Genomic DNA, 10,730 nt, shown 5'->3' on the forward strand with positions numbered 1-10,730 from the left:
CTGCATCAACCCTAACAGACTGAAAGCCACCAGGGAGATAGAAGGTCAGAACAGCTGGGTTCAGGTAGGCAGAAGCAGGGAAAAAAAGAAACTTCGTCAAACACAATCAACAGATTTGAGTCACTTCAGAATTTTGATGAGCAGAACCAACAACAAGAGAATGAAAAGAACAACATCCAGGATCCCATTGACAGTGGTGACCAGACAGCAAAAAGAAGGGAGGTCATGATTGTTGGGGACTCCATATTGAGAAACACAGCAAATTCAATTCGCAGTTTGGACCCCCTTACTACAAAAGTGTGCTGCCTTCCGGGAGCCTCAGTCAAGCACATCACTGAGAACGTGGACAGGCTCCTAGAACGAACAGGAGACGACCCGGTAGTAGTCGTCCACATCGGTACAAACAACATTGGAAGAGACAGACCAAAATCCCTGCAAAACAAATTCAGAGAGCTAGGAAGGAAATTAAAAGAGAAAACCAAAACTGTGGTATTTTCTGGTATACTACCCGCACCTTGCAAAGGACCATATGGACAGCTGGAAATAATTAATCAAAACGCATGGCTGAAGACGTGGTGCACACGGGAAGGCTTCACCTATCTTGATCATTGGACCACATTCTACAACGAGGACTATCTGTATAGACGGGATGGACTGCATTTAAATAACAAGGGAACCAGTCTACTCGGAGAAAAGATCCTCGAGCAGGTTCAGAAGCATTTAAACTAGAAAGGAAGGGGGGAGAAATCAACAAAAAAACAGAAGGGAGACCGCATCAAAACAAGAACAACTCAGGTAAGCCATTAAATGCATTTATCTAAATGGTAGAAGTATCAGAAACAAAATTCCAGAACTTAAAGCTACTGCACTAACAGGTAACTATGATGTGATAGGTGTTACAGAAACGTGGTTGTCTGAGAGTGATGGGGACGAATATAATATTTGTGGGTATACACTGTATAGGAAAGACAGGCAGGACAGAAGAGGAGGAGGGGTAGCGCTATACATAAGAAACAGTCTTGAAGCCCAGGTGTTAAACCTGGACAAAGAAAATAAAACCGAATCAATATGGGTCAGAATAACGGACAAAAATTCAAAGGGCATAATAATAGGAGCATGCTATAGACCGCCAGATTCAGACGGTGAGCACAATAATCTGTTATACAATGACATTAGAAATGCATGTAGCAAAGGAGAAGCCATACTAATGGGGGATTTCAACTTCCCCCAGATAAAATGGGAAAACCCGGTGGGTAACACGAAGGATGAAATTGAAATGGTGGAAATGACAAATGACTGCTTCCTAACACAATTTGTCAAGGCACCGACTAGAGGGGAGGCATGCCTTGATTTAGTCTTTTCAAATAACGAAGATAGAATAACTAAAACAGAGGTCAGAGAACCACTGGCAAACTCAGACCACAACATGGTCTCATTTGAAGTGTTTTTTAAATCCCCAAAAGTAAAGACTAAAGCTAAGGTTTACAATTTTAGAAAAGCAAACTATGAAGGTATGAAACAGAGACTAACAGAAGTAGATTGGAGTAAAATAGAGAAAACACCCACAGAAGAAGGATGGTTGTTCTTCAAAAATGTAGTACTAGAGGCGCAAAACAATTATATCCCTAAAGTAGACAAATCTAAATGTAAAACTAAATTGCCAAAATGGTTTAATAGATCAATTAAAAAAAATATTCAGCGAAAAAAGGCACTTTACAGAGCATTAAAAAAGGACCAAAAAGAAAGTACGCAGAAAGAGTACACAGAACTGCAAACACAAGTCAAAAAGGAAGTTAGAAAGGCCAAGAGAGAAATAGAAATGAACATTGCTAAGGGAGCTAAAACCAATTCCAAAATGTTTTTCCAATATTACAACAGCAAGAGAACATTCAAAGAGGAGATTAAATGTTTAAGAGATACAAATGGCAAAATCGTAGAGGAAGAAAAAAAAATAGCAAATATATTAAATGATTACTTTTCACAAGTTTTTACAAAGGAAGATACTGACAACATGCCCCACATGTCATCCAGTTCCTATCCAGTTTTAAATAACTTTAGCATAACCAAGGCAGAAGTGTTAAAGGGACTAGGAGCTCTTAAAATAAACAAATCCCCTGGGCCGGATGAGATCCTCCCAGTAGTACTCAAAGAAATGAAAGAAGTAATTTAAAAACCGCTAATCAAGATCATGCAACAGTCTCTTGACACAGGGGTGGTACCGACAGACTGGAAAATTGCAAACGTAATACCGATCCACAAAAAGGGAAACAAAACTGAACCAGGCAACTACAGACCAGTAAGCCTGACTTCTATTATATGCAAACTTATGGAAACTATAATAAGATCCAAAATGGAAAATTACCTATATGGTAACAGGGTCCTGGGAGACAGTCAACATGGTTTTAGGAAAGGGAGATCGTGTATAACTAACTTGCTTGATTTTTTTGAGGATGCAACATCGATAATGGATAATTGCAAAGCATATGACATGGTTTATTTAGATTTCCAGAAAGCTTTTGACAAAGTCTCGCACAAAAGATTAATTCTCAAACTGAACGCAGTTGGGATTCAAGGAAATGCATGTACATGGATTAGGGAGTGGTTAACATGTAGAAAACAGAAAGTACTGATTAGGGGAAAAACCTCAGAATGGAGTGTGGTAAACAGCAATGTACCACAGGGATCAGTATTAGGTCCTCTGCTATTCCTATTCTACATTAATGATTTAGATTCTGGTATAGTAAGCAAACTTGTTAAATTTGCAGACGACACAAAAGTAGGAGGAGTGGCAAACACTGTTGCAGCAGCAAAGGTCATTCAAAATGATCTAGACAAGATTCAGAACTGGGCAGACACATGGCAAATGACATTTAATAGAGAAAAGTGTAAGGTACTGCACGCAGGAAATAAAAATGTACATCATAAATATCATATGGGAGATACTGAACTTGGAGAAGGAAACTATGAAAAAGACCTAGGAGTTTTTGTTGACTCCGAAATGTCTTTATATAGACAATGTGGGGAAGCTATAAAAAAGGCTAACAAGATGCTCGGATACATTGTGAAAAGTGTTGAATTTAAATCAAGGGAAGTAATGTTAAAACTGTACAATGCACTAGTGAGACCTCATCTTGAATATTGTGTGCAGTTCTGGTCACCTCGCTATAAAAAAGATATTGCTGCTCTAGAAAGAGTGCGACCAGAATTATTCCAGACTTAAAAGGCATGTCATATGCAGACAGGCTAAAAGAATTGAATCTGTTCAGTCTTGAACAAAGAAGACTACGTGGCGACCTAATTCAAGCATTCAAAATTCTAAAAGGTATTGACAGTGTCGACCCAAGGGACTTTTTCAGCCTGAAAAAAGAAACAAGGACCTGGGGTCACAAATGGAGTTTAGACAAAGGGGCATTCAGAACAGAAAATAGGAGGCACTTTTTTACACAGAGAATTGTGGGGGTCTGGAATCAACTCCCCAGTAATGTTGTTGAAGCTGACACCCTGGGATCCTTCAAGAAGCTGCTTGATGAGATTTTGGGATCAATAAGCTACTAACACCCAAACGAGCAAGATGGGCCGAATGGCCTCCTCTCGTTTGTAACCTTTATTATGTTCTTATGTTCTTAAGGAGATTAAGGAAACTACCTTCCAGACAGCTTTTCTGATAGCACAAGAGAATCTGGTGCCACTACAGACAACCCAGCCACCCCCGCCGAACCTCGGCAACAACTCCTTCACAGTCCTGGCACACAAGGAACCTAAACCCCAGAGGTCCAAGAAACCACACACCAGCAATGTAGCCACCTACATTTCAGAGGAGAATACCATGATGTCAACAAACCCATCGCAACCAAACAACACCACCAGACAGAGAAGCCTCTCAGACCAACCAACAGAAACAGATGCAGACTGGCTGTGCATCCAAGTCCCTTCATATGCTGCCCAGCTCAACACACCTACTGGACCCCATGAACTCACCTCAGATTCTAACCAAACTTCCAATCACAACCATCACCCTATCCCAGACCCCAACCCTAAACCTAACCCCACCCTTCACCCCCAAACCTAACCGCAACCCTTACCCCCAGTACACCCCCATCTCCAACACTAACCCACACAGCACCCCTACCCAGACACTACCAGAGAGCCAACGACTCCGCAGCAGTCCAGCAACACTGCCTAGGAGAACCTACCAGGTTCATAGACACATTAACACGGACAAAAAGAACATAGACTGGAGCCTGCAAACTAACAAGGACATTCTAATCATTGGGACACCAACCTCCACAGAATCCCGGACCACACCCAGAGCCAAATACAGATTGAAAGCTACCCAGGAGCAAAATTCCTACATGCAGCCAACCTTCTGGACAAAGCCAAAACAGACAGAGGAGTGACAAAAGTGATCCTATCATTCAGAATCAACAACAAGGAACAGAAAGTCAAAGAGACAACTATCAAAAACCTACAAAGGATGTACAGGTCAGCAAAGAAAACCTTGCCAACTGCAGAAATCAAAGTGCCACTATTGAACTTCTCACGAGCACTTGACATGCACGCCCAACGGAATTTGGAAGAACTAAACGGATTAATCTCAGCCAACCTATCACACATTCCACTGTTACCAACTGAGAAGTTCCAAGTCGGCAGAGACAACATCCACTGGACAACCGACACAGCCAAGGATATGCTCCAGCACTGGTGCCAGCATTTAAACTAGGAGACCCCACAAGCCCAAACATCTCCAGGGAGGGGACATCAAACATAGTGAATCTAAAAACTTCATGCCAACAGAGAGTCAAGACAGCCTCTTGAACAAAGGCCTCTCCTTCATACCCACACCACAAACAAAAGCAAAACAGAAGCAGATACTACTAGCAGAAACACAAGATTACCACAGGAGGCTAAAAATTGCAACCTTCTTTGAAGATGAAGAAGACTCAAATCAGATACTCTTCCTACCCAAATCCAACTGGGAACCAAAGAACAACCAAGTTCCACAGGAAATCACAGAGATCATTCTTGAAGACCTAAAAGCAATACACAGCCTTAACCCAGGGAACTACAAAACAGAAGACAACCTAACGCCACCAGAAAGGATAGCACTTAAGGAATTATAAAAACATACCGACATAATTTTCAAACCAGCAGACAAGGGTAGTTCAATAGTAATAATGGATAGAGAAGACTACATCTTTGAAGCCAACAGGCAACTAAACAATCCAGAACACTACAGGAAATTAGACGCACCAATTTATCTTGATTCCGCTCAGGAAATTAATAGAATAATACAAACACTAACAGACCAAAAAATAATTACCAAAAAACAGGCACACTATCTCAGGGGGGCAGACACACCCAGAGCATGCCTTTTTTACACGCTACCAAAAATACACAAATCGCCAGACACATGGACTATCCCACACACCATACCACCAGGCAGACCGATAGTATTGGACTGCAACAGCGAATCATATAGAATTGCAGAATACATAGACCACTTTTTAAACTCGCTATCCACCAAACACACTAGCTACCTCAAAGACAAATATGACTTCATAGAAAAAATTAAAACACTCAAACTAACAGAAACTGCTTTTCTTTTTACAATATAGACAGCTTGTACACAAACATAGAGACCAACGCAGGCATTGCAGCTATCAGGAAATGCTTGAATCTGAACCCGGATCCAACCAGACCAGACGAAGAATTGATCAAACTCCTGGAAATCAGCTTAACAAAAAATGACTTTGAATTTGACAACCAATTCTACCTCCAGACCAAAGGAACAGCAATGGGGAAACGTTTTGTGCCATCATATGCTAACATCTACATGGCCAATTGAGAAGAAACAATCCTTCCCAGATGCCCACAGAGACCAACACACTATTTCAGGTACCTAGATGACATTTGGGGCACTTGGACACATAGCATAGAGGAATTTTAAAATGTCATCTCTTTACTTAACATACACCATCAGTCCATCAAGGTGAAATACACCACACATAGCAGCAAAGTAAACTTTTTAGACACCACCACTTACAAAGGACTGAATATTACACAAACACACTAGCAAGACACCAAAGTATATTTTAAAGAAACAGACACACACACTTTACTACACAAAACCAGACACCAACCTTCTTACAGGGCATAAGATAATCTCAGCCTACAGAAAAAACAAAAACTTGAGCAACTACTTAGTGTCCAGCAAACTGCCTTCACTTAATCACAAACCAACAAAAGCACCACGACACTTCAAACAACTTTCCACACTCTGGAGCCAAACCACAGGCACCACATACAACATTCCACAAACCTTTAAACAAATCTATGCGATACAATGTGATACATGCAAAATCATTTACATTGGAGAAACAGGCAACACTGTCTGAGTAAGACTAAGACAACACATCTATAATATCAAACACAAAAAAGAATCACAAACACCTCTAGTAGCACACTTTCTACAACACAACTTGGAATCTCTGAAGATTGCAGGGCTGGAGAGGAACCAGAACTGGACAATCGGAGAGAAAAAGACTGGATCAACAACCTACAAACTACTTTCCCGCTGGGCCTAAACAGTAGGAACTCCACAATAAACCTAAACTAGGAGATTTGAAACAAAAAACAGAAAAATAAATTCAAAAAGAGTCGGATGGCCTGTGCATCTTTCTTTCCCTGGAAAACCAACCAAGTGTAGGGTTCTCAGGGAAACAAAGTTCCTATCTAACCCTAACCCTAACTGTTTCCTTCTCATACACTACTGGAGTCTCCAGCTCAGATTCCAGAGCCTCAGAAAATTGTTTCCTCCTCATACGCTCAATGCGCTGTGCCACCATCTTTAAAAATACTATTCCACCAAGATTCATTTTTAGTGTGATTACTATTAGTCATGTTAAATGTTGTTAATGTTGGAAAATTATATTATAAAATGTGTTCAGACATTTCTCTGGAATGGTCATCTGGAAAGTAAACTATTAACAAGCAAATGAATACTTTTGTTTCTGCTTCTGTGATGTATATTAAGTGACTCATACTGCCAAGACAGAATGAACATGTTTTATTTCAGTTCTGAATTACACTCTCATATCTTTAGAGGTGCAATGTATTGGCATACCAGAGCTTTTTAAATGAACAATAAAAATAATAACACAGTTAAACACAAACTCAATTTGTATCTATTTTTCTAGGAAACAGTTTCTCCTTGGGTGCTCCAGGTGCAAGGTTGCCAGGTAACCATGGTCTTGGATGCCTTGTTTCCAGCACGATATACTCTCTAAGACTGCTCTCTCTTAAATATTTCAAACATTTTATATTTCCCTCTCAATAGATACAATTACTATGCTACTCTCTGGCTAGATTGACACATAACACCTAAATGGCATAGTTTCTACAGAGTTCATTTTCTGCTTTTTGTTTATTGACTTTTAAAATACAGTAATGTACTTGGACACTTGAAACATGTCAAGTGCAGAAGCAAATGTTCTTGTTGAGCATTGGAGTAGCATGAGCGTGCAAATAGAACCAGGAAACTACAGGAGTAGATCTGTAAAGAATGAATAGCCAGGTATGAAATGTAATGAGCAACGAACAAGATATCTACATACATACATAGAGGTTGAAAACCTCTTCAATGCCCAGGACAAACATATTTTGCCAGTAGGGGTGTACAGTGCAACATTACAACCATATAATTTGGGTGACCTAAAAGCCTAAACCCCATAGATATCTAGAGTCTGTAAGCTGACAGCTATTAAGGTCAGAGCCTTAGTTCTGGCTTACAGCCTTTACCCTGCCAGTTTCATTGCATGAGCCCAGGTAATGACACCCTATTATCTTTTACCACTCCTCTCAACCCAGTCAAATCATCTATGTTCAGCCCTAGCCTCAGAATGTGCATATCATCCTTGTTTATATGATGGTTGTTCCTACAGCTTATAACATCTATCTAGACACACACGCACACACACACAGTAGCTCTCAAAAGTATTCACCCCCCCCCCCGGACTTTTCCACATTTTATTGTGTTACAAAATTGACTCGAAATGGATTTAATTAAGAGTTTTTGCCACTGATCAACACAAAAAAAGTCCATAATGTGAAAGTGAACAATAAAATCTACAAATTGTTCTAAATTAATTAGAAATACAAAACAGAAAATAAGCCTGCTTAAAAGTAATTTTATTGTACAGCTGCATATGCCTAGTATCAGACAACATTGTATTAATAATAAATAATAATACTGCAGCCCTGTTATTGTTGTCACAGACTTCATTAAAGTGACTTGCATGGAGCGATGTATTCCTGTAATGAGTTTGTTGTATTAGTCGCTCCTATGGATAACACACAGTCATTCCTGTAATTTGGAAGAAGGCGGCGAGGAACTATTCTTGGCTCTACTCTTCTTAGCATCCTGCCCCGCACTTGGCACAGAGCCTCCGGAAGACGGTACAGTCTCACTTATAGCTAACACTGAATGTTACACAGGCATGGAGGAACACTTCTTTGAGTTGCATGCTATATGGTTTTCTTGTATACACTTGGAGAAGGGAGCGCACAATTCACAAAAAGTGACATCATGCTCGGGGACCAGACAGACTTTTTCGTGTCCATTATTTGCAGTCAGTTTAGCCTTGCAAGAGACAGACGTATGGACATGGTAACAGCGCCGTGTTCACAACAAGCAGTGTATAGACCACACAGTTGAATACTGACACTTTGGGCTCAGAACCAACACCCGGGTATTGACAGTGAGTGCACTCAGTACGGACATGGGTCCTTGGTACCAACGCAGTAACCATGAACTTGCAAGCTAGAATGGGGGTAATAATCGCAGTTACTGCTAGTGGCACGTTAGCAGGGACGCCCACCTGCAAGTCAGCCACTGGCTAAGCTACTAGTCAGTACAAACACAAGACTAGCAGTAGCCTGCACCAGAACAGTAACCTCAGTCCCTTAGGATCGGGAGCGACAGATCGCTAGCTACTGTGTTGTAGCGAGTAGCAGGGATGCCCACCTGCACAAGCCACTTGCTAGTTTTAGTCGCTACAACCACCCTGCTTGCGAACAAGCCTTTGTAATAGTGCTGCTGGATAGTGGCACTAAAGCAGCAATGAGCTACTAGAGTAGGAACGCCCACAGGAGCCGCTCGAGTTTCAATACTTACTTTCCTGTAAGAAATTAAACACAGTAATACAACTGCAAGGAAACTCAAAGTGACACACACGGTGTACAATACTGTAAACTTAAGACAATTATTAAAGAATATATTTTCAATAATATTTTAAATTCAGCTGAATAAATTAGACTTGGCGCGCGCTAAGATCTTGAGAGGGGCGGCAGCAGAGTCCCATGCTCCCCACGGCACAAGGCCACGGTGGGACTTAACCAGCGTTAGCTGAAAACACAAAACATACAGAAAATACACAGAAAACATGCATGAAATAATAATTACAGCAATTCCGTAATAAAGCAATTGCTGAAAAAGGAGTGCGAAAATACACACAACGATTTACTAATCAACTCTCTGATGTTAAATCAGGTTATGCTGAAAAGGAAAATGACGATACAGTCAGGGTGAGGAGTGGTTTAATGCTTGTGGAGGCAGAGCAACACCACCTCTGACGAGTGTCTTTGGTATAAATTTTCATGTTCGGGTGTCTTAAAGGGGAACACCCATTTTGTAATGGTTAGTATTCCTTATTTGAATGGGAACTAATGTTATTACTTTATGAAAATGTGCCTGGCCCCTTTGTTTATTGCAGATACAACAATGGCATGGATTATTTTAAAAAGCGGTGTCAACTTTGTTTTTACTTGAAATACACACAATATTTAAACTACTGTATTGCTTTCTTTGTTTTGCAATTAAGTCACAAGGGTAAAGTTAAGCCTTTCTTCAGGGATATTTCTCAACTTTAATACAGTGTTACATACAATAGCTTTGGTATTTTTTTGAAAACGAATGTCTATATCTTGGAACAAATATCAGAACATGAAAATTCCATGTTCATCCCTACACTAAAAAAATGCAAAATAAAGAGATAGATCCATTTTTAAGATAGATAAGATGATCAATATTAGTGACTGCTGCTACTGCTTCCTGATACGTCTGCTTGAACCAGCGCACCAACATCTAGAGGAAATGAATGGGCTGAAGATATCTGGAGTATCAAGTTAAGAATTACATTTTCATTTGTTGATAATCATGACAGAGAAAGAAGCTTTCTGCTTCTCAGAACACACTATTTCAGCTTTTAGCAGCATTTCTTTAAAAACTCCATCAGAAAATAGTTTTGAAGAAACACCTATTTTAACTTGCCTTAACAGCAGCATCACTTATGCTACAAGCATTACTAAACAACAATTGCTGCTTTTTCAATGACTGTGCTAATTCAGAGAATTTATCTTCAAGTAACTTTATATTTCTTGCCATGGTTTGCATCATAATGTCGTTTAATGTTGAATTATTTCACAGACACGTTGCTTACAAATTAAGCACATTGGCTTTCCATTAATGCCCACAAAGAAATAGGAAATTCCCCATTTCTCTTTAAACACATGGCACTCTCGTTCCACCTTCCTCTTCAGAGATAAAGACATGATGAGACTTGTCACTACAGAACTTACAAATCAGAACTGAAAACCTTGTTCTGGTATCACTGGAACTCAAACCAGGTGACACACTGCCGTCTCACACACGTGACCGGCAGCAATCACAGCAA

This window comes from Polyodon spathula, chromosome 3 (genome assembly GCF_017654505.1).
Source record: "Polyodon spathula isolate WHYD16114869_AA chromosome 3, ASM1765450v1, whole genome shotgun sequence".
Lineage (NCBI taxonomy): Eukaryota > Metazoa > Chordata > Actinopteri > Acipenseriformes > Polyodontidae > Polyodon > Polyodon spathula.